The 26,003-nt window shown below is 34.5% G+C and overlaps 1 protein-coding gene across 2 annotated transcripts in view; it reads left to right on the plus strand.

Moving 5' to 3' along the window:
- The first annotated feature begins 15,680 nt into the window (after positions 1-15,680).
- Positions 15,681-26,003, plus strand: part of LOC142344059 (uncharacterized) — a 390,373-nt gene continuing 380,050 nt past the window's right edge. For both annotated transcript variants that reach the window (XM_075395534.1, XM_075395535.1), the window contains exon 1: positions 15,681-15,690. The gene's annotated coding sequence lies outside the window, so the exon portion shown is untranslated. The remainder of the gene's footprint in view (positions 15,691-26,003) is intronic.

Raw genomic sequence — 26,003 nt, forward strand, 5'->3', positions numbered from 1 at the left:
ACGCTGGGGAGTTCATAAACTCACATCATTAAAAAGGCTTGTTTTGATGCCACTGGTTCACTCGTCCACCCAATAGTTGGGGGATGATTCTGAAAACATACCTTCCGAAATTCATAATCTTTAATTTAATATGGTTCCACCCAATAGCTGGTGGATACTTCAGTCTTTATTCAGTCTCAACCAAAAGCTTCCGATGTTCCTTATCTTAAATTATCAACTCAAGGATATATATGGAAATGTCTGAGCTACAATCTTTTTGAAACTGAAATTTGTTCTAAACAGTTGTTGGCAGTTTCGATTCGAATTCTCGGAATCCCTCTGATTGTCCTCCAAATTGTTTGCAACAACTTTCATCTTAACTTTTTTGCCTTTGCGAATGTTGATTTTGTTGGCTTTAGGTTTAAGTTTTCTTACAACCAAAACGTTTTTAGGGGAGCTTAGCTTTGTATCGTTTTTGTTTGCCGTACAGATAAAACGTGTCAGACTTTGTTACTTTTTGTTCTATTTTTACTCCAACGGTGCGACCAATTTGTCCAAAAATTATAGAAGAACTATGTTGATTGCGGATAAAGCCGATGTTTTAATCTTAACTGGTCCAAGGTCCACCACAGGCAATTTTCCAACTAAAAGCTGTCTGTACAACTCAACAGGGGATACGAAAATAGCAAAAGGGCTTCGGTGGGTCTTCTATAAGAAATACGATTGCCATCCTTTTGTGCTGACTCACAACAGTCTGTTTTGGCCGGACATTTGGCTGGCTGACAAACTGTCCATGGTCAGAGGCCGAAAGCTGTACTTCAAAGCAACGTCATCAGATAGATTCAAGGCATCATTTGTCAAAATGATGTCAGTCAAAGAAGTTGACAGTTTCGTCCGTGATGTGTCAATGAAGGTTGCGAACGCAACCAAAAATTTGTCGGGTATAAATTCCATAGTGTTAGTACACACTTTTCGATTTAATATCACTTTCCTACATTTTCCAGTTTCTTAGAAGTCATTTAACTTTGAAAATCTAGGTATTTAACTTTTTATAAATTTATTCAATCCAGGCTCAAATTTTGTGCCATTTTGCTTGGATTCACGCTTGCCTAAGTAATTGCTTCGCTTTTATCGACGACTTTTCATGTTTTGCCCCTGTTTACATTAATTGCTATTCAAAACTCTTGCATTAGAAAATTTTTCCTTTTGTACTTCAGTGAAACGAGCCTTCAAAACTGCACCATTAATAAAGCTCAGCCTTCAGAAGCAGCAGCAGAAGAATTCGTGTAAGTTAAGTTGTTCTGTTGGGCTTGTTTGGTGTTCTCGTTTGTAATCTTCCTAAACCTCGGTTTTTGCTTCTGTCATGCATCCAGCGATATAGGCTTCGTTCTTATAAATCTTTTTTGTTTGAAAACATAAGGTACCGAGTAACTATAGTAACGGAAGGTTTGTATTGCTGCCTAGAGACAAAGAGAATGAGGAATCTAAAGAGAGTAAAGAAAAGAAGCGAAAGTCAATTCAAATCCCGGTAAAAAGGAGCAATCATTTTTCCAAGGACGTCTTGTTGGCCGAAAAGGATTATGAGAGTCCATATATCAATCTGGCAAAATCAAGTTGCTCAACGCCATGCAATGATGCTCCAAAATCTAATGCCGACACAGCTCAAGGAGAATACTCAATGAAAGATGTAATGGATTATGTGACAAGCAAGTTTAATGAGGTGCTGGACGCTCAGGAGGAGCACACTAGAAAACTATTGAAAGAAAATGCTATTCTTAGAAAGAAGCTTCTCAAAGTTTTGGGAGATGGTGACAAACCTGATAGCTTGCAAAGGTTGAAAAATGCGATCAAAGCCAATCGTGTCAGCGCCGATCCTTTGATGTTTAACGGAAAGGACTTGATGAGGTTCAAACCAACTGAAGATGGGCCGTCTGTGTTTGGCAGAAGAATTGCTGCCGAAATTTTTGGGAGTGAGAAGAACTGTATGCTCGCTAAAGAGCGTATTGGTGTAAAAGTCAACAGGCGAAATAGCCGTGGACCTTGCGATGCAGCTCTTGAAGAGCTTTTTGTTGAGTGTGTGACTAGAAATAATTCAGACGATACTGAAGAAGCCGTAAGCCGTGCTGTTGCAGTTGCCTATCATTATGGAGCGGAAATGAAACAAAAGCACTCTCTATGATGGCCATCACCAAAACATTGTCTTACTTTTAATATCACCAACTTTATAGCAAGCTACATTTTTCTAATTTGCGTTCCGTTTTCTGGCAAAAGAATATTTGATGCTATTCGGTATTTCGCTTTGCCTCTGAACTTTGATGTTTGTATAGGTTGTTGTAACTGTTGTTGATATCTATCATTTCTTCATGCGTTTCATCCGTGAGCTGTGTTGACAAAATTCAATTCAACCTTTCGCTCGATTTGCTTTTTTATTGCAATTAAATGAAAATCAGTAAAGAACAAACATGTTTGTTTGACCTTTATTACAAAAAGCAGTGTTTGACAATCTAAATGCACTTAGGTAACTTTAAAAAATTTGGTTTGTTTTCATGTTAGAAATGTCTAGCTGTGAAAGTTCATCTGAGGAAGATCAAATTGTATTGAAGAAACGTGCCAAAATTGTTTCAAATGTTCTATCTGAGAGTGAAGCTGCAGACCAAATGGAATCAAGTGATGATGAAACTGAAACCAATAGTGATTTGCAAAGTTCAATTTTGAGTAAACAAGATCAAGATAATGTTTAAAATGAAGATTTTAAAGCCTTCAAACGTAATCTCTCTAGAATGGTTGATGAGCACAAAATGAGCTTGAAAAAATTATGGCCAGAGAAAGGGCCAATGATGAAGATTTTTTCGCTCTCGTGACTTATCAAAAGTCAGGTGAGCTACCGTCTGCCGACAATACGACTGTTTATCTGCCATTCATGCACAAGGGGATTAACTTAATGCAAGTTCCAGCCGGTAGCAGTGCTGCCAAGTTTGGGCGTCACCTGGGATGCGCAATGTATGGTAAGGGCGAGCAATGCAAGCTGCAATCACTCATCATTGGGGCTCATCGGCGTCGCAAAGACATTCGAAATCCGGTGCCTGAAGATGAACGTGCAAAGTTTGAACTTGTTGTGCGAAGAAAATATCCCAAATTCCCGGAAGCAGCATACAAAGACGCTCGCCATGCAGCTAATCAAATGGGCTTGGATATTAAACTCAAACTTCAGCGAGGTTCAACTGTTTGTTAATGTACTTCCTGTTCAACGATAATAGCTGCTATATAATGATTTTGCGCTTGGCTTGTTCTATTCTCTTTGCGTTTTGTAGTTCGGTGTTGAAATCTGATGATAGTAAATGCAAACTACTAATGCTGTGTTGTTTTTGATAGGCATATGAAGAATTTTGGTTTTTTCATGCGCCAGTTATCAGCCGGGAATTTTGAACTAGTGTAATTGTTTTTCGTATATGGTGAGCTGCGCTTTTTTTAGATAGAATAATGGATATCATTATCTTTTATTAAAGAAATGTTAAAGTGCTTTAGCCTTGCGCAGGCTGATGCCCATGTCACTAAAGAAATTATTGAGGTTAATAACCATCCGGTTGAACCGTTGGTACAGATACTTTCGGCAGATGAGTATAGAGAAGAATTGGGTAGAAATTTTGCACTTCTCGAGTTCGATGGTTTGTTACGTGACGTCTATCAGACTGCACTGGCAAACAATTTTTCTTTCAAACGGGACCGGTTTGGTGGATATGGTTTGTTTTACGTAAGCGAGAAAAGCTTTCTAACTAGGAAGTCAAGACCGTTACAAATTCTGCCATCAATAGTTGGATTTATTGAAAAAATTCCAAGTGAGTCATTGGCGAGCTTCAAAGACATATCATTTTTTAGAAAGACGGACGCCTGTAAGTATGATCGAGTCATGTTAGGCCCTACTTGCTTTGCCAACCACTCATGTAAACCTAACTGTTGTTTCGTTCTGAAAGAAGTCAATTCCCGACGATGTATCCAGTTGGAGATACTTTGCCCTATTGAAAAAAATGATGAAATAACAGTTAGTTATGGTTATGATTTCTTCGGAGAAGGGAATCAGGACTGTCTCTGTGTTCATGTTCATAGACATCAGACTAAAGTGTCTTTGGCTGAGAGTTAACACGACTCCAAGCCTAGACTTGTTTTGCTCAGTTCTCGTATCCGGCGAAGACGACAATCAGTTCTCCGGTCGAAACGTCGCAAGAAATCACCCAGACCAAAATTGGAAGTGCGCAACTTTGCAGAGAGCAGTAGTTCATCAGAATTTGATCTATCACAGGATGATACCTCTTCTGGTGAAACAAGTTCTTCGTTGGCTGATTTTCAACAAATAAACAATTTTGCGTACTCGCCTAACAACAGTGTAGAAAATATGGCTCCCAGTTTCTCGTTGAGCGCAATCAATGATCATGTCTCAGATTCGTCCTCAGAAGATGCTGGTGATTCTGCTAATGAACGAAGCTGCACATTTTCGCAGCAGAACTTTGCGATCTGCTTGAATGAAGTTATTGCCCGTCATGGTACGTCAGACGTTGAAGCTTCCGATTGGATAAAGCTAATGCGGACTGCATTTCCCAAAAGCTACGTTCCCTCGCTAAAGTCAATGAAACGAAAAGCTGATGAGACCGTGAAATTGGCCTTGAAGACCACTCTATCATGTGGTGAAGGGAGTTAATTACATTAGATTTTAAATCAGACATTTTACTTGTTCTTAAGAGGAATCTCAATTCAATATATGAGTACAATTCTTCCCGGTGCCCTCTGAAAGATGTAAATATCCCGCCGTTTTTTGATTCGAGCAATAAAATAACAGTTTCGTTGTCAATGAATTTCGATGGTGTTAGGATTATCAATTCAAAAAAGCGATCATTTTGGCTCCTATGGCTTGGTATTCTTAATTTACCTCCGGTTTTACGATGCAAGTTTGCAAACATTATTCTTGCAAAATTATGGCTCGGTCGAGGTAAGCCTGACTGGAATGTTTTTTTAGCCAAATAAAAGAAACTCTGCAAAGTGAGTCATCAATTGAATGGAATGGTACTCTTTGGGAAGTCAATTTTGTAATCAAATTATTAAGGGCGGATTTGCTCGCGAAAGCATCCATACTTAATATGCAACAATTCATTGCCTATTTTGGCTGAATGCTATGTTTGATAAAAGGCAAACCAATAGGAGAAGGCAAGAAAGTTTTATTTTATCCTAACCAGAGGAACAAGATGCGAACGGCGGCACAACATGAAGCCTATATATGCTTAATACAGGAGCAAGCTATGGATTCTTTTAGAGGTGTCAAAGGGCCTTCAGCGGTGTCCACATTAATCGAAAATCTACCTCTCACTGCTCCTGTTGACTACATGCATCAGGTGCTGCTGGGTGTTACACGTGCTCTTCTGTTTCTTATTAGAGATAAATCGACAAAATCTGATCGCAACAAAATTCGCGAAAACAGTGCCACACTTCAATTGACTTCTGAATTCAAGAGATTGGTCCGAAGTCTTGATGAAATGGAGTTTTTCAAAGCAGACGAGTTGAAAGTTTGGCTTTTATATGTGGGACCAGCAATTTTCAGGAGTTTCGTTAACAAAAGTTTGTACGAGAGGTTTCATTTGTTGAGCTATTCCACCCTTTTGCTTTTATTTTCTTCTGAGCACTGCCGCGTGCCTGAAAATCTTATTGAACGGTTTCACCTTCTAACTGCGGAAGCCCACTCAGAAAAATTATTTTCTGCGAATATTCATTCTCTCAATCATTTAGCGTGGCAGGTTAGGTGCTTTGGACCTTTATGGTGCACCTCTGCCATCATGTTTGAACCGGCAAATTACCTCCTACGTTGCAAGTTCACTGGGACAGTGTGTCATCTGAAAGTTTTGGTGGACCGATATATAAGGAACAAAAATTCTTGCTGCGAAAATCCTCGAAAAGGCACGCTATACGACTTGTATCTGTCTCTTAGGGAGAGAAAATCTTTCAATCAACGGGCTGTTTGCTTGCATGAACTCCCTTCTGATCTCAACTATCTTTCTGCTCAATTTTATTCCACGCAAAAGTTTGAGAATTTTACCCTTGATTCCGTTTCTCATTTGTCGTGTAGAAACTCGTTCATTTCTTTTGTCTGTAACGGCGAGAAAAAATTATGTCAAATTCGATTGTTCTTTACAATCGACAAACAAGATTCTGCTTGTGTTGTGCTCTACCCAATAGAAAAAAGCACAGACCTACTCAATCAACGGCTGACGTTTACAGTTTTTATGAAGTCAGAAAATTGGAATATGTACAGACTATTAGTCAGGATGCTATTATTGGAAAGCTCTTGCCATTAACTGTAAATGAAAAACTTGTTTTGGTACCTTTGGTGAATATCTTTGAACATGATTGAGCCTTAGTAGAAAATTTTGAACTCATAGTTTGAAGAAATTGAAAAAGTTGTTGCTTTTATGTTTCACTTTTCAGTGTTTCTTATTTTGGTAATATCTCATTTCTTTTTTTGTTTCTTCAGTGTCAAATGCCTCAAAAATACATTCCGAAAACAACTGGGAGATATTCCATTTCCGATTTAAATGCCGCTGTTAAAGATGTAAGAACCAAAGGGATTCCGATGCTGAAGGCCGAAAAGAAACATGGTGTTCCAAGATCGACCTTAAGACGCCACGTGTCAAAAGTTGACTCACAGCAAGGAAGGCCCTGCGTACTTCCACGTAGTTTGATTAAAAAGTTGCTGATCGACGTAGTCCTCTACGCAAAGTCTGCGCAAGATGTTAAAGAAGCAGCGTATAAGATATGTCTGAGGTCAGGGGGTCTCGATGCCTCCGAGTTGGACAAAAAACGAAAGAGCTGGAAATGATTGGTGGAAGAAGTTTACGGAGAAGTACCTCTTTGTTCGACACTTTCTGGCTGCGAATTCCAATAATCCAAGGCCAGCTATAGCGATTGTTTGTGGAAGTTGTTCAAATCGGTTTTTGCGTGACATGGGTTTTTCATTTTGCGCTCAATGCTGTGATGTGATCTGCAATGACTGTGCTGTAAAAGATTCAAAAGTTTGTTGCCCGAACTGTGGAAAAATGAATGAGTCAGTCTTTTGACTTCAAATGTGACTTTAAAATATAACATTTTTTGTCGATTTGTATAATATGTTTTGATTGAATAACTTTTAAAAAAAATTTCAATCACAATTTTCCCTTTGCTAAATCCAAATTTTTGTTAAACTTTTTGTTTTTTTGTTGCTTGTATTGCGCATTTTTGCCCAGATTTACTACTGTTCTTCAAAAGCAACTCAAATATTCTAATTGCTACTAAACAGGAATGATTTCTTTTCTTCAGACGTTTGAATTGTCAATCCATTGATTGCCAGAATGCCTTCAAGTAACCCCATCTGCCCCTTCTGTTTGGATGATGTGGGAGATAATGTTTTTGCTTTGCACAAAAGCTATCTAATTGAGCATGTTGGATGCAAGAGTTGTATTAAAGAGTGGCTCGAAAGTTTCTCCAGTCAGTTCTTGTGCAATGAGAGACCGACGTTCCCTATTTGCCGTGAGGATGTTGACGAAATTTTATCCAACAACAATTTTGAATTGTTCTCTGTCTGTCGAATTTATGTCCCCAAGTTCTTTGTTGATGCTTAAAAGTCGATCTGTGGGGACTGCGAATAAGTGATAGAAGTTTTGAGCGATTAAATACAATTTTGAGACTCAATAATAACTCAATTTTTTTTAGTTGAAAAATTTTGCAAAAATTGAATTGTCTTCTTTTTAACAAGCTTTTGTTTTTACAAGAATGTTAAGTCTGTGCTAATTGAGGAAATATAATAAACTAATTCTGTCCTTCAGTAGACCTTAATATAGGCTCCTATGTGGAATGTAATAACTTGGAAAATTTTGATTCGAGGTCAAGACTTCAAAAAAGAGTACATTAGAAATGTAAAGATCGGAAACGCATAACTTTCGTCTGTTTTAAATTTTCTTCTTATTTCTTGACTTTTGGTTCTAGCCAGCTCAAAGTGGTAAAACAAATGTTCGTTAGGCTATCATTGGCTATGATGTGAAGAATTTTGCAATTTGTGATATCTAAAGTTGAGTTTTCCAATTTCGTCAAATGTTTCTCAAAACTCGTCTTTTTTTTAATTATGATGACCCTGTGGGTCAAGGAGTTTTTGAATGTTGCTCATACTCTTTTTATTCTTTTTGTGGTGTCTCACATTCATATGGTTTGTATTAAATCAAAAATTTTTGCAATTGGTTCAATACTTGAAAAATTGGTAAATAGAAAGTTGAAGTTCGGAAGCGCAAAAATTTCGTCGGTTTTTGATGTTAATTGCCTTCTTATTTCAAGAATATTGGGCTTAGGCAACTAAAAGTGATAAGAGAAACGTGTGTTAGGCTAATGGTGGCTTTGATGTAAAAAAAATGGAAATTGTTTCTCTAAAGTCGTCTCGTTTTTCAAAAAATTTGATGTAGCCCCATGGGTCAAGGAGTTGTTGAATGTTGCTCATACTATTTTTGTAGTATGCCCTATCCATATGGATTGCATCAAACCAAAATTTTTTGCTTAGGTTTCAATGCTTGAAAAAATGCTGCACTAGAAAAGTAAAGTTCGGAAACGCAAAAATGTCATCTGTTTTCTGTTTTAAATGCCTTCTTTTTTCTCGACTGCTAAGTCTAGGCTGCTCAAAGCGATATAACAATTGTGCGTTTGACTAACGTTGGCTATGAATCAAGAAAAATTCCCATAAGTGATATAAAACATCAAGTTTTGCGATTTCGTCAATTGTTTATCAAAATGTCAATCGTATTTGAAAAGTTTAATAGGACCTTCTGGCTCAAGGAGTTGTTCATTGTTACCCATACTGTTTTGGCAGTGCCTCCTATCCATAAGAATTTTATAACAATCCGATATTTTTCTTTTGGGCCATTGCTTAAAAAATGGTTACACAAAACCGGTGTAGGTCGGAAACGCTAATTTTTCGATAGTTTTTTTAAGTAAAAATTAGTCTCATTTCTTTACTACTGAGTCAAGGCTGCTCCAAGCGATATAACAAGCGTTCAATAGGCTAACTTTGGCCATGAGTCAAGAAAATTCTCAAGAAGTCATATATAACATCAAGTATTGCGATTTCGTCAATTGTTTCTCAAAAAGTCTATCGTATTTAATAAATTTAATAGGACCTTCTGGCTCAACGAGTTCTTCAATGTTACCCATACTGTTTTGGCAGTGCCTCCTATCCATAAGGATATTATTGCAACCCGATATTTTTCTTTTGGGCCAATGCTTAAAAAATTGTTACACAAAACAGGTGTAGGTCGGAAACGCTAATTTTTCGATCGTTTTTTATGTAAAAATTAGTCTCATTTCTTTACTTCTGGGTCTAGGCTATTCAAATTAAGATAACAAGCTTGTGTTAGGCTGGCATTGGCCATGAATCAAGAATATTTTGCATAATCTATATATAAAGTCAAGTTTTGCGATTTCGTCAAATGTTTCCCAAAAAGCCAATCGTATTTAAAAAATGTAATAGGAGCTGCTGAGTCAATTAGTTGTTCTATGTTTCCCATACTGTTTTGGTAGTGTCTCCTATTCATACAAATGTTATAACTACCCGAGATTTTTGGTTTGGGTCAATACTTCAAAAATTCTTACATAAAACAGGTGAAGGTCGGAAACCCTAATTTTTCTAACGTTTTTTATGTAAAAAGTAGTCTCATTTTTTACTATTGAGTCTAGGCTATTCAAATTGACTTAACAAGCGTGCGTTAGGCTAAAGTTGGCCATGAATCAAGAAAGTTTGCCAGAAGTGGTATATAACATCGTGTTTTGCGATTTCGTCAAATGTTTCTCAAAAAGTCAATCTTATTTAAAAAATATAATAGGACCTTTTGGCTCAATGAGCTGTTCAATACTACCCATACTATTTTGGCGGTGCCTCCTATCCATAAGGATGGTAAAACACCCAGAGATTTTTCTTTTCAGTCAAATTATAAAAAATTGTTACGTAAAACAAGTGTAGGTCGGAAACGCTAACTTTTAGATCGTTTTTTATGTAAAAATTTGACTCATTTCTTTACTACTAAGTCTAGGCTGCTCAAAAAAGTCTAACAAGCGTGCGTTAGGCTATTATTGGTCATGAATCATGAAAATTTGCCAGAAGTGGTATATAACATCAAGTTTTGCGATTTCGTCAAATGTTTCTCAAAAAGTCAATCTTATTTAAAAAATATAATAGGACCTTTTGTCTCAATGAGCTGTTCAATACTACCCATACTATTTTGGCGATGCCTCCTGTCCATAAGCAAGGTAAAACACCCATAGATTTTTCTTCTGGGTCAAAGCTTAAATTTTGATACATAAAAAAGTGTATAGTTCGGAAACGCAGATTTTTCGACCGTTTTTTATGTAAAAATTGCTCTCATTTCTTTACTACTGGGCTTTGGTTGCTCAAATTGACATGACAATCGTTTGTTAGGCTAACGTTGGCTCTGCAATAAGAAAATTTCCCATAATTGATGTATAAGTTCAAGTTCTGCAATTTCGTCAAGAGTTTCTCAAAAAGTCAATTTTATTTAAAAAATATAATAGGACCTTCTGGGTCAATTAGTTGTTCAATGTTACCCATACTGTTTTGGCAGTGCCTTCTATCCATAAGGATTGTAAGGCACCTGCTTTATTTGTTTGGCTTTTTCGTTTAAGTTTTGGGGTCTAAATTTTTTTTTAAAAAAAAACGATTTTTTGTTAAATGTCCATCCCCTTGTGCCCTTACAGGCACCTTCTCCCATGTGCTGTATTTTAATTGTGCGTTGTTTCTTTCTTCTATGATGTGCTGTAATGTTCCGGGCTCATCCGAGATTTTAGATTTTAGCTATATATCATGTCTTGGAAAAAAGAGCCTCCATTTTTGCTTATTCTGCAAGAAAAACAGTCAAAACTGTTTTCCCTTGTAGTTTAAGAAGCTCATGAGGACTCACGAAAAAACCAAGACCTCTTTCTGTTGTTATGGAGAAGTAGTATCCATAGAACTTCCATATTATGGAGAAGTTGTAGTCATGAAACTTCCATTTATGGAAAAGTTTTAGTCATAGAACTTTCATTTATGGGAAAGTTATAGTCTTACCAATCTTTTAAAACTTTTTTGATTTATGAAGTCAATGGTCCATAATATGAAAATTCTATGATTAAAATTTTTGTCAACCCGGGTGCTGATTAAAAAGAAGACTTGCAATTAGACGTGCCCAGTGCCTTTGGTCCCGGTATTGACTTGCCGTTTGGTCCCGGTAAGGTTTTGTAAAACTTTTGAAAACTCGACAAATTTGAGTTCATTGTTTACAAAAAATTCTTCGAACCTCTAAGTTAACTGTCGGACCAAGTAATAAGTAATATTTGCAGATGCCGTATGGTATTATAAAGAAATCACGGCTATTGGCAAGAACACCATTTAAATTTCACAAAAAAAGACATACCGTTTTGCTTATATTAACATAACAGCAAGCTTGAGATATATTTTCGGTATAATTGCATTCAGAATTTTGTTAAAATTCCAACACGTTAAGCAATTCTAGTTACAAAAAACGCTCAATTACGTAGAAAATCATTAGTTTTTTTACAGCACGTGTACTTCATACGATTGCAAAAATTATGAAAAATAATATAATAATATATAGTATATCAGAATTTATGATATAAACTATTGAGAGCAATGACTTCAAAATACAGGTCAGTTAATTATTAAAGAAGGACAGATTAAGAACTTTATTACTTAGCTGTAAAGTTGAAAGGGAAGATTTTAAAGTTGCTTGGTTAAAGTATATCGACCGTTACAACTTCACAAGTTAATCAGCTGATAGTATGACTGAATTTTGCGGTGCAAATTGTAAATATTTGTATATTTATGAAAATATTGATTGGCATAAGTATAATACCAACAAGCAAACAAAAAAATTTAAATCATCATTTTGAATAGAGCAAAAAATTACATTTCTTTAAAAAAATTTAACATACTGAACATTTCATGAAATATAATGATAATAGAAAAATGTCTGAATCAGTTTGTTAAAATCATTGCTTCTACTTAGAGATTCATTTCGCTGTTTTTTTGTAGATTACCAGAATTTAACTATAATAGTCGCATGAAGATAAGAGATAGCAGGAATCAGAAATTATTTGAAAAACTTAACTATTACATAATCAGTTAATACAATGGGTAGTAATAGGACTGTAACTAGTACCAAGTAGTTGGCAAAAAACTGCTAAAAATTAATGATATCAATTTTCATGCAAAAGATTTCATAAAAAACTGAATGGTGTTAAGTTAGATACACCATTAATCACAGATGCTGGTTCTCAGATTGAATAATGGAATGTAATTGACATTGAATCTAGAATTGAAACTAAATACGTCAACAAAAAAAAACTTTGTAGGTTGCCTGGAAGGCGAAAAATAATTGTCCGGATCTAAAGCCAAATCATTTTCAGCGCAGGTAGAGTCTAATCTAACATCTGTAATGATTCAGAACTACGATCATCTCACTTTTTACAACTAAGAGTCATGTGTACGTCTTGGCCAAGACTTACAAACTATATGCAAATATCTGAGATTTGTTAGTATAAAAACATCCATGATTGGTTGTACAAACGTACAAATTATGCCAATAAAGAAACAAATAAAAGAAACTATTGAGCAATTTAGTGTGCGTGTAGTAAAAATTGAATGTGACAGACTTCGCAGGAACTCACTAACTTTTATCGGTCCAGTTAATGTAACCTATACATTGCTTGCTGTTTTTTGTGTTTTTGTACGTACATTTATGTTTGGTTAGCTTTTCCTATTTATTTCAATAACCTCTTAATTACATTTTATTGAATACTTGGAGTCCAGAAAAAGAAACAAGCCGTCCAATAAATATTTTTGGGTATCAAGATTTTGCACGCGTTACCAATCTCAAAACAAAATGAAATCGATGTTTTTGGAATAAACATTATGAAGAAAAAATGCACTTAACGGCACGTAAATTTTGACTTTGTTTGAGAAACAAAACATTTTCTTTGTTTCGAATTGGTAACATTGTTCACCAAAAAGAAATTAACTGAAGCCAACTTAAAGCGTTTTTCGGTTTACAAATATAATTAAAGAAAAAATGATCCATCGTCAAACTATTTTAAAACTTTGTGAATCATGAACACAAGAAAAATTAATCATTTTTTATCACAGAGAATTATTACGGACTTACACCTTACGATACGAAGGAGACTCATCAAAGTTACATTGAAAAATATCTTCGATACATGAGAAGCGCCTTTGTTGAGATTATTTGCGAAGCCTACTCGCGGTTTTATTTCATTGTGAGTTATGTTATACTAATGGTTGTTGTTGTCCACTACAAGAAGGCATGGTCTATATTTTTCAACAAAGTTCTGTTGGCATTGAAAAAGCTATTCGAATGTGTCACAGTTAGTTCAAGCAACTGAGCAAAAAATGCAATAAAATAATTTCATCTGAGCTAAGTGATGAAAAATTTTTTTTTGTAAAAATTAAAATGGCACAATGGGACGTTATCAAGATTTCTTGTTGAATTGTTGCTAAAAATTATTTTTGCAGAGAAATGATAAGAGGTCAGTTACATCATTGAAGACCATTGTGCGGTATGGATTGCAACACTTAAAAGGCTAGAAGTTTCAATACTGTGGGATTTGCATACAATATTGGTTTCAAAATCTTAAAACGATGGAAAGAGCAGTTGTTTATTTTACTTTTGTTGCCACCTTCTAGCATTTTTTTACCGGTTCCAGGAGAAATTGCTCTATGCCAATATACCCAGTGTGACAAAACCCAAAATATTTTATCCTAATGCTGAAAAGACATATGTTCATTCATTTATGTCGAAAAGACATATGTTCATTCGTTTTAACGTATATTTGTTAAGTTGTGGAAATGATACTAGTGCATTTGGCCTCCCTCTCGGGCCAGGGTCATGCCTCAGCATCCCGTGAGAATCGATATGGAACTATCACAACGAACTTGGGATTAATTTATCTGCTTAAGCATGGCAAAACCTACTTGTAATACCGAGTGCGAATTTCTAACAAGATAATTGAATGAAAAAATCAAAGGGAAGAAATTGCCAATAGTAATAATAATTGTGGTTTCTGCGTAATCGCAGCGGAAGAGCATTAGGGCACAGCGGCATGTTTTCAGCTGCCTTTTTCTATTCTCCATGTCTCAGATTGTATATTTTCATGAGCACTTTTGCTCTTTTTCTTGAAGTTTGCCACCTTTTTTGCGTCTTAAATTTTCACGTGGTATCATCATTTCAGCGAAAATGGGTCAGGCTATGGTCAACCTGACGCTATGGTTAGGTAATGGCATTAGGTATATTGGCCCATTGGGCCTTTTGTCATTGGTATTTTTTCATGTAACCTCTTTTTACCATCAAGAGAATTGAGACAATTCGTTTTATGAATTATTCAGGAAGTGATATAGGATTAAAGGTATTAAGAGGTAATAAAAGCTTTTTTATTTAAGTGATATCAGATACCCTTAAATTTGCCCGCGCCAATGCTCCAGTTTTAAATGACACGAAAAATGGGTAATCATTGCGCGAACTGATTGCCTCTTCATGTCATTTAACGGACATTAAAATCGATTTTTTTAAATTTACTCCAGTAATTACTGCGACAAAATTACTCCAGAACTGGCTAGTTTCAGTGATCAAATTGTTAAATTTTTAACGCCAATTTTCGGTGGAGCAATTATATAGGGTTGATTTTTTTGTGAGAGGTATATTGCAAATTGAAATATGGTGCGTAGAGTGCAAGCGGTATCAGTTAAAATCTCTGCTTATCAAAATCTTTTCTGAAGAAAAAAGTTTCAATTTCTATCTGTATTCGCCTTTTTAGGCATTGAAAAGGATGATTTTGTTTTTATAAGAATGCTTTTATGTTGGTGCGTATTCATGCAGAGTTTGTGTTGGTAAATGTTTGCGTGCGTTTGTGTGTTGGGTATATATATATATATATATATATATATATATATATATATATATATATATATATATATATATATATATATATATATATATATGTGTGTGTGTGTGTGTGTGTGTGTGTGTGTAAGTGTGTGTGTGTGTGTGTTATTTTGTGTATATGTGCACACGTGAATGTGCGTGAGAGATTATTTGTTTGTGAAAGCATGCATTCGTGAGTTGTTCGATTTTGGTGCTATATAACCGCATCAGCCAAGGAGATACCTTTTTGCGTTCCCAATTTTTGTAAGTTTGGATTGTATTTGCAATTTGCCTTATTTTTTCAATATGTGATCACAAATGTTGATAATTTTCGCAATCAACCGGAAATGAAACTAGATTTGCGTCCAGTTACACCAAAGCAGTGAAAGTTGTCAAAAAGCACTTGAAAAGTTTTTGGTGACGTTTTGAAAAGTGAAAGATTGTTTTCAGGAATTTGATTACATACAACAATTTACAGACGTTCCTCTTCTTCGATTAAGAATCTTTATAAACGCAACCAAAAGACAATTCGTTTATTTGTTACTTTGTATAATTGTAGTGGTTTGAATCTCCTAATAGGCAGCTAGCAGTGCTACTGACTTTGATGCCATTCCATTTGGATGATGTTAGTGAAATTTTTAGTTTTTCTGATATGCTACTCTTTAATCTTCTCGAGCAGAAAGTACCCTGTTTTTAAATCTTATTAAATGTCTTGTGATCCTTATTTGGTCTGTTGAACGTTTTAACATATAGCCTATCATTTTGCGAATTTTAGCAACATTTGTTCTCAAAGAATAGAATCTAAATCATGAATGTTGACAGGATTGCCTGGCTTTTGTCCATTGGTTGCAAACTGAGAAAACTGTTTTTTGTAATGCCGCATATATTTCAATCTGCTTACACTATGGCGTGGAAGCAAATGTTTTGATGACTTTGATTCCATTAATTTCTGAGAATTCGAAGCAAATTTCGCCACTTTTCTCTAAGATTAATTTTACCTTGTCATTTGTGCATATCAAAAGGAGAGTATAATAGCAATATAGTGTAATATTTTAATACTGAGTGGTTGTGAGTGTTTCCTGCCCCCCAAGCTTATTGAAAATATAATGTTTAGCCCCCATCATGGTAAATGTATCATAACGGTTGACTATAATTTTATGGGGTAGGCCTAGAATGGGAATGATCCAAACGTTTAAATAAAAAGTTGCATTTTTTGACAAATAACATTCGCGCAGATGAAACAAGATTTTTGCAAGTAATTTCAGCACTTTTTTTGGTTTTATTTTGCAAAAAAACTAAGGAAGTTCTTATTAATAATTTTGTGTCCTGTCCTTGTTCTTTTGTTGTTTCTAGTTTTCATGCAGTTGATTTTTCAGGTTTATTATTTTACAACATGTTTTACCTTTCTCGGAACTTTTGTAAAAAAATATAACTGGATTTTTGTTTCAGTTACGCTTTGTTCTTTTTTTCTTTTTCTTTGAGAAAAGATATTGATGCAGTTCTCTATGCGTCGTTATTTCATTTTTTTTCTTGTAACAACTCATTAATCAGAGATTTAGTTCTTTCAATAAATGCTATTGTAACTCAGGACATTTTTAGCGGGAATTGATCCCAAGGTCTTTTTGAAAAGATGCCAGCTCAATGTCTTTGAAAAAAAATACGAGATAATTGAGCTCAAAGTACAATGAAATATCCTAAATGTGCACAAAGCTAAATTATTCGAACTTTTAGGAAAAAAAAACTGATTGTGCTAACTGTTTAGGGAAAGAATTGCATTAAGTGGATGTTGTAAAAATGAGTTATAAATGCAAGATCCTTAGAAAAATTGTAAAATTAGTTGAGTGCTCAGAAATAAGCATGACCTTGTTAAGTTCTAGCAAAAGTAGCAGATTCACTGAACGTCAGGGAATGAGTTGAAATATGTAAAAGGTTCCGGATATAAAAAACAAAACTCAAACTTTTATGTTTTTAGAACGCGTGCAGATAAACGAATTGAGAGTTTGAAGAAACGAAATGAATACGTTGAATCCAGAGTTGAGCAAATAATTGAACGCTAGGAAAACTGTTAGGGGCCTAAAAAGCTGTAATTGATGCGTAAACTGGACCGTACAGGTTTCGAATTTGTATTTCCTACTAGCAAATTTAGTGTCATAACCATTAAACTTAACAATTTAAAGCTCTCTAACTGGTGCACCTCTAATAATCCATTCTATCGTTACAATCGAGGAAATGGAATGTGTTGGTGCTGTCTCTTATTGGTAGAGAGAGGTTTTCACATTTTTTTCCATAACTTCGAGCTTCCAAAAACTGGATAAAAAATAACAAACGGTTGGCATTAAATTTCAATAGAGGCCTAAGCAAGTTTTAGTAATCTTTCAAGTGCTTGGAGTGCTGAAACTGCTGGCAAGTTGTCAATTCAAAGGCGAAAATGCCATTCGTTGGAATCATTGGGTCCAAAATTGTACAATTTTCAACGTTTTTTTGCTAGGTTTTGAGTATTTTTTTAAGTTAACAAAGTGGGACGTATAATCCAAGCTCCTTTCTTGCGTACCTTAATTTCTTCTGATGTAAATTTTTGAGCAATATTTTATGGTTTTCCAAATTTAAACTCACGAAATGAACGGAATATTTTACAATTTGATTCGGGTTTTTTGATGTTTTTAAGTTTTTGTATCTTGAGACAAATTAGAGTTGTAAGGCCTATCAAACAGTATATTTATTTGTTTTGAAGATATTAACGTCAAATTTTGCGATCAAATAAAAAAAATTTTCGACGGAAAAAAATTGTTTAAAAGTTATAATTTCATCAAAGTCGAAAGCTGTGGTAATTTTACAAATCTCAGGGGCCAATGGAATTTTTCAAGGTATTGAAAATGAGCTAGTGCATCGCTTTTGTGGCAATGATTTTCCAATGGAATAATAACACGAAATTTAGCAAATTTTCAAATAAAGTTGCAATTTTTTTCCTTTTTTCCCCGAAAATTGTGTAAAATTTCGGAGATTTGTGATCTTTTGGGATAAAGAAATATTTATTGGATCTTTGATGGGATAGCGGTTATTTCTTCAGAGATAAAATTAAGTTCTTTAGCGGCATTTTGAATAAATTCACATTTTTCAGGTTTTCTTTCTGATTTTTATGTCTCTTTCGATCTGTACGTTTTTCGATCTGTACGTGCCAATGAAGCTCTTTCGCTGCTAATACAAGGTTTAATGCAGACTTAATGACATGAATTTTGTTTCGAAGACATTAGCACTCAGAGCTTGAGCAACTTTTCTTTAATTTTGGCTAAATTCTCCTCTATATGTCTAGCCTGATTTTGTTTTCTCTATGTCTTCTATATGTCCAGCCTTCTATATGTGTTCTATATGTCTTCTATATGTCTTCTATATGTCTTCAGTTGTCTATTATTTGTCCAACCTGATTGTCGCTAGCCTCTAGAAAGAAAACTTTCTCAAAACTTGTGAGAGATGATTATGAAGAATTAGACAAGTTAGCAATGATTTCCGTTTTTGTTTAATTTGTCGGAATTTTTTGTGTCATAATCAGATTTTCTGTGCTTAAGTCGCCAATAAGACCTCTTAAAAGCTTGGTGCTTAGAATAAATTGTTTCTCGTGGTTGGCAAAGACTTTTTTTTGTATGAATTTGGTGTTGTGAGAGTGGTCGAACTAGTAAAATAGTTTGAAAAAGTTGGTGCGGTGTGAACTTGTAAAATTTTTCGAATCCTTCTTCTAGTCTAATGAGACCAATGAAGGACTGAAAAGCGAAAGTGACTAACCTTATGGAATACTGAGGTAAAGGAAGAAAAAGATAGTTTAAATTTGATTTTTTGTTGCAATGTAAGAAATTTATTAGTTTTGCAAGTCTGAGACCGCACAAGTTATAATAATTTTATGGGTTTTTTTGCCCATATGTTTTAATTAACAAGTAAGTGCGAAGTATTTGAAATTGGAAGTTTATTGAATTTCAAGTTTCGAACAGAAAATAGCGCATGAGATTGAATGGAGGACAAAATATCGTGAAAATTGACTGAAAAATTGAAGAAATTGGAGTTTAAAATTTGTCTGAAAATAGGTTAAAATAGTGTTTTTATGGATTCATTACTGTGTCGGGAAATGCTCGATATGGGGCCAATTGAATTTTTGTAAAATTACGGGTTGAAAATAGTTTCAATGGAGCGCTTAAGATGTATTTTTGATGTCATTTTGCGCCAAAAAGAGACAAAATTTTGAAAAAACTCAAAGAATGCGGTTTTTTTGGTAATAAAAATTTTTTAAAAAAAGTTTTTCGCCACCAATAAACGTTTTCATACATTTTGAAAAATGTTAAAATATGGTGATTATATAGTGATAACTTTTACCTACATTTTTTGTATTTTTTGATGAAAAAAGGCCAAAAATGTGCAAAAATGGTAATTTTTGAGGTAGGAATGCAGAATAAAGTGTTTTATGCTAGTTGAAATGGAGTTTTCATACATTTTGAAAAATGTTAAAATATGGTGATTATATAGTGATAACTTTTACCTACATTTTTTGTATTTTTTGATGAAAAAAGGCCAAAAATGTGCAAAAATGGTAATTTTTGAGGTAGGAATGCAGAATAAAGTGTTTTATGCTAGTTGAAATGGAGTTTGCAACAAAAGTTTAAAAGATAGAAGTTTGCTCGAACAATTAATAATGAGTGATTGGGTGTTGTCTGCATGTTACTTTTTGTTAATTTCTTGTCATTTCTCGTCGTTTTTTGACAAAAAAGTGAAATTAATGTTTCTTTGGAGAAGAATGTGGAAAAATGTGTGTTTCTTTGTTGAAACGCAATTTAAATTGAAATCTTGTTATTTAACAGCATGGCCAAACAAATAATAATTATTAACTGGTTGCTGAATATTTGTTTTTTTTTTGTTACTTTTTATGTTTTTAGTTAAAACTATCACTATTTTGCAAACCGAAGGTTAAAAAATAACAGTCAGCTAAAAAAGATGACGTCAAATTGTACAGTCTTCAGTTTACAAGGTTTTTGCTGAACCAATTATTTGTGCTGAAAGTGTGGATAAAAGTATGAGAGAAAAGAACAAAGGAAGGCATGATGTTGAAAGTTTTGCCGGCGATTAACCCAAATATGTTTCTATGAAGACTTCTTTGAAGTGTTGATGTATGACTTCACTACATGTTGGACAAAACTAGGGTGTGGCAACCTTGAAACTACGCTGAGTTTGAGTTTGAGTTCTATTTTTAGCATACCAGTGCTATCGACCATGTAAAGCCGAAGTTAGGAAAAGTGCTCTTAACTAGTTTTATTGGTATTGTACTTTCTTTACGATTCATTTCGAAGCAAGCCGCATTTCTGTGGCTCTTCTTGCAGCGTGGTGATACCATTTAGAGTGTGTTTCTTGCCCACAGCGAAACAATGTTATGACTGGAAATTTTTCTTTTCAAAATAATAGTGATTTTACCACGAAATTTTGAGCTCTAGCAAAAGAATTGTTGTTGCTTCAGTGAAAACATTCAAAACAACGGGACCTTTTTTACGCTAAAACTCTTCAAAAAGACTGAAATTTTGTTTTAACCAATAAATAACTCTCTCAACTGCTGAATTCGATCTTCTCGGGCAGCAAAGAAAAACGATTCAAGTTCTATCGTCTCGAGGAACTGCACAGAAAATTAAACGAAGGCAACGAAATGGTTGTGAAAGGGATCTCGAAGAATGACCCGAGCACGGAGGTGGAAGAACAAAGAAAGTCACGACAACAAATTACAATTAAAGCAAGTGAAAGTGACAAACAAAAATTAATTAGCAAAATGGTTGAGGCAATGGTTGAGCGAACACCGGAATTTTTGCGTCAGTTTGCCAAACAATATCGTTACTTTATATGTCCAAGTTAGCCTATATTTGACCACACAATAAGAAAGAGCTTTGCCTAGAGCTTGCATATGAATGTCGATATGTAAAGGAACTGGATTTCATTATCATGTTATTGCATCCAACGATCAACTTCCTGATTCTTTCAGGTCTACAGCATGCAAACCGTTCAGTATACATTGTCTCTTCACCTGTTTCAAATTATTTATTAAAATTAACTTATCAAAGACATTTTTTTGTGGAGAAATAATTAACAAAATAGACGAAGCGGTGAACTACAACGAGCAGCACCAATTGAACTTTGCAAACTCTAAGAGAAAACTACCTACCGTTGATTGTGTTTTTATTATTAGTGTTCAAACTCAAACTGAATTTCTGCCGACTTGTACGATTGATAGATTTTGTAATATATATAATGGTGGTCTGTACGGTGCGTCTTCCAATATACTTGATGTATATTAAATAGTGGCTAAGGTCGTTTGCATGTTGACTCTTCAAAAAAGACTGGAATTTTGTTTCAACTAATGACTAACTCCCTCAACTGCTGAATTCCATCTTCTCGGGCAGCAAATTAAAACGATTTAAGTTCTATCGTCTCGATAAACTGTAAAAAAAATAAACGAAGGCAACAAACTGGTTGCGAAAGGGATCTCGATGAAAGACCCCAGTACAAAGGTGGAAGAACAAAAAAGTCACGACAAAGAATTACAAATAAAGCAAGTGAAAGTGACAGAGAAAATTAAATAGCAAAATGGTGGAGGCAATGGTTCAGCTCACACCGGAATCTTTGCGTCAGTTTGCCAAAAAACTAGTTACTTAAAATGTCAAAGTGAGCCTATTTTTGACCACAGAATAACAAAGAGCTTTGCCTAGAGCTTGCATATGAATGTCGATGTATGTAAAGTACCTGGATTTCATTATCTTGTTATTGCGTCCAACGATCAACTTCCTGATTCTTTTAGGTCTACAGCATCCAAACCGTTCAGTAAACATTGTCTCTTCACCTGTTTCGAACTACTTATTAAAAATAACTTATCAAAGACAATTTTTTGTGGAGAAATAATTAACAAAATAGACGAGGCGTTGAAATACAACGAGCAGCACCAATTGAACTTTGCTTGCAAACTCTAAGAGAAAACTATCTACACTTGATTGTATTTTTACTAATAGTGTTCAAACTCAAACTGACTTTCTGCCTACTTGTACGATTGATAAATTTTATAATACTTATGATGGTGGTCTGTACGGTGCCTTTTCCAAAATACTTGATATATTAAATAGAAGATATGGTTTTTTTGCATGTTGACTCTCTAAAAAACTGGAAATTTGTTTTAACCAATGAATAACTCTCTCAACTGTTGAATTCGATCTTCTCGGGCAGCAAATAAAAACGATTCAAGTTCTATCGTCTTGAGGAACTGCAAAAAAAATAAACTAAGGCAACAAACTGGTTGTGAAAGGGATCTCGATGAAAGACCCCAGTACAAATGTGGAAGAACAAAGAAAGCCACGACAAAAAAATGCAAATAAAGCAAGTGAAAGTGACAGAGAAAATTAAATAGCAAAATGGTGGAGGCAATGGTTCAGCTCACACCGGAATCTTTGCGTCAGTTTGCCAAAAAAATAGTTACTTAAAATGTCAAAGTGAGCCTATTTTTGACCACAGAATAACAAAGAGCTTTGCCTAGAGCTTGCATATGAATGTCGATGTATGTAAAGTACCTGGATTTCATTATCTTGTTATTGCGTCCAATGATCAACTTCCTGATTCTTTTAGGTCTACAGCATCCAAACCGTTCAGTAAACATTGTCTCTTCACCTGTTTCAAACTACTTATTAAAAATAACTTATCAAAGACAATTTTTTGTGGAGAAATAATTAACAAAATAGACGAGGCGTTGAAATACAACAAGCAGCACCAATTGAACTTTGCAAACTCTAAGAGAAAACTACCTACACTTGATTGTTTTTTTACTAATAGTGTTCAAACTCAAACTGACTTTCTGCCTACTTGTACGATTGATAAATTTTATAATACTTATGATGGTGGTCTCTACGGTGCCTTTTCCAAAATACTTGATATATTAAATAGAAGATATGGTTTTTTGCATGTTGACTCTCTAAAAAAACTGGAAATTTGTTTTAACCAATGAATAACTCTCTCAACTGTTGAATTCGATCTTCTCGGGCAGCAAATAAAAACGATTCAAGTTCTATCGTCTTGAGGAACTGCAAAAAAAAATAAACTAAGGCAACAAACTGGTTGTGAAAGGGATCTCGATGAAAGACCCCAGCACAAATGTGGAAGAACAAAGAAAGCCACGACAAAAAAATTGCAAATAAAGCAAGTGAAAGTGACAAATAAAATAATTAGCAAAATGGTGGAGGCAATGGTTGAGCGCACAACGGAATTTTTGCTTCAGTTTGCCAAACAATATCGTTACTTTATAGGTCAAAGTGAGCCTATATTTCACCATACAAAAACTAACAGAGAGCTTTGACTAGAGCTTGAATATGAATGTCGGTGTATGTAAAGTACCTGGATTTCATTATCATGTTATTGCATCCAGCGATCAACTTCCTGATTCTTTCAGGTCTACAGCATCCAAACCGTTCAGTATACATTGTCTCTTCACCTGTTTCAAAGTACTTATTAAAACTAACTTATCAAAGACAATTTTTTGTGGGGAAACAATTAACAAAATAGACGAAGCGGTGAACTACAACGATCAACACCAATTGAACTTTGCAATCTCTAAGAGAAAACTACCTACCATTGATTGTGTTTTTACTAATAGTGTTCAAACTCAAACTCACTTTCTGCTTACTTTTACGATTGATAGATTTTATAATACTTATAACGGTGGTCTGTACGGTGCGTTTTCCAATATACTTGATATATTAAATTGTGGCTCTGGTTGTTTGCATGTTGACTATAGTTTGATTTTGACAAACTTTAATATGGAATTGAAATCTTTTTTATTAATAATTGTGTTCTTTGTTCTCTTTGAAGAAAAAAACGACAGCCCGCCGTTAAATTAACGGCATTTTTACTACAAATCAAATCTATAATGTGAATAGAACTTTGAAATATGAATCGAATACTGAAATGCTTTGAAAACGAACTCAATAAACTGAATCACGACGAGACCCAGGTCTAGGTACAGACCTATGAGAAGGTAATGCTCCACCCAAATATACGATGAAAAGACCATACTCGACTCATTTGAGCTATGAAAAGATTTTAGCTGGACTTTAAGGCATTCTGGAATTTAGCTCAACTCAAATTTTCTGCAAAAGAATTTAGCTGGACCCAAAATTTTAGAAAAGAATTTTGCTCGACCCAATATTTGTGCTGGACTTAAATACGACACAATATTTGCAAACAAAGTCGATTAAAAGTCTTTTCATGGGTCTTTCATTGGTCTTTTCATAAGTCATTAAATTTGTCCGTGCATTATTGCTTATAACGTAGTCAGCGTGTATGCTCCTTCATTTTTTACGATTCAGAAGAACCACTAATCCCTCAAAAACATGCATTTTTTAAAAAAAAGATAGTTCATAATTTTGGAGGGGAGAACAAACTGAATAACGCTAAAACTTTGTCATGGCTAATGGGACTAGGACCAATACACTTAAGATAGCTGGTTTCATTGAGTCAAGTAATGTTGTAATATACTCGAGCTGTCATAACTCTTCATCTTAAGATTTGACAAAGATCTTAAGGCTTTTGGCAGTTTTCCAACTGCTTCTTAAGTTGGACTGCTCTGGTGCAAAGCTATTTAGTCTTGCTCCGGTTCTGCTTCTGTATGTACACAAGCCAGAAAAAATGAAAAATTTCGTATTTGTTAGAAAAAAATCAGACTAATGAAAAGACTAATGGTGGACCCATGAAAAGACCTTAGCAGGACTTTCTTCGTTATGAAAAGACTTAAGCCCGACCCATGAAAAGATATTAGCTCGACTTTAACTTGGAAGCTCGACGGTGTAATTATAGTCAATATTGCCCCCTATTAGACTTTTAAAGTCTTTTCATAAGTCGAGAAATAGCTACATGATTGAGCGATGAGTAAAACAACTGATTAATTTGAAATCCGAAGGAGCTAATTAATCAATCATACAAATTGATCGGAGTAACGCAAAAACACGGCAGAAGTTAATTTTGTTAGATATTGAAAAAGTTCTGGAATTTAAAGTGCTTTTAATGTTTAACTGAACCACACGAAAAAAATGAGTTGATTGAAATGAACATTAAAAAATCGTGTCAGTGATGGAAGCTGTCGCAATTAATCATCAAATGCTTCATTTTTCTTTTCTCGACGTTACTGATAAAATTTTTCCGAATGTTTTTCTTAACCAAATTTACGTCGATTGATAAGAATAATGATCGAGATACAATTTTGATTAGGTAATGGGGTTATAACAAAATAACCTAGTGCCCTAAGTGAAAAATAAATGCTCCGAAAGTTTTTTCCGCTCCGAAAATTAAAAATGATTTTAAAAGTTAAAATTAAGATTTTAAAAGAAAACCAACAAGCATATTTAAAATGATTTTAAAAGTTATTTTAATTTCTTTTGAAAGTTTTTGTCATTTTTTGTGATTTTCGATCCTACGGGTTGGATGAAAATTTTATGGGCTTGACGATGGGTTATTGGCGGATGACTTTTAGGGAGAGAAAAATGGTCTTGAAGATATCATTATCTCCAAAATTCGAGACCATATTTGCCATTTTCCCAGTTTTATCTTCAAGGGCCCGTGATACCTCTCTAGGTAGGCAATGAAATGGTTTTCAAGATAATGATAACACGAGTTTGGCATTTTTAAGGTCGAAGTTTCTTGAACATTGTTTATATTTTTTAAATTTTGGATCCTATTTTTACATCTGTATCAGATTGGGTCGATGACTAGAGAGGGAATATATCACGACCACAAATTCTTAGTTTATTATCCAATCTAGATGAACCGAATTAAATTTTCTGGATATCTAACATTTATACTTAAGAAAAATATGAAAAATATCTATCATTGTAGTATGGGTTTTTCTGAGATCCAAATAAACACCACACATAAGTAAATTTCAGGAGATATCTTTCCTTAGTCAAGAACTATTAATTTTAATATCAATTTTAATTGAAAAGAAGAAGCAACTTATTAATATAAATTTGT

Source organism: Convolutriloba macropyga, chromosome 8, assembly GCF_964194025.1.
Source record: "Convolutriloba macropyga chromosome 8, txConMacr16.3, whole genome shotgun sequence".
Taxonomy (NCBI): domain Eukaryota; kingdom Metazoa; phylum Xenacoelomorpha; order Acoela; family Convolutidae; genus Convolutriloba; species Convolutriloba macropyga.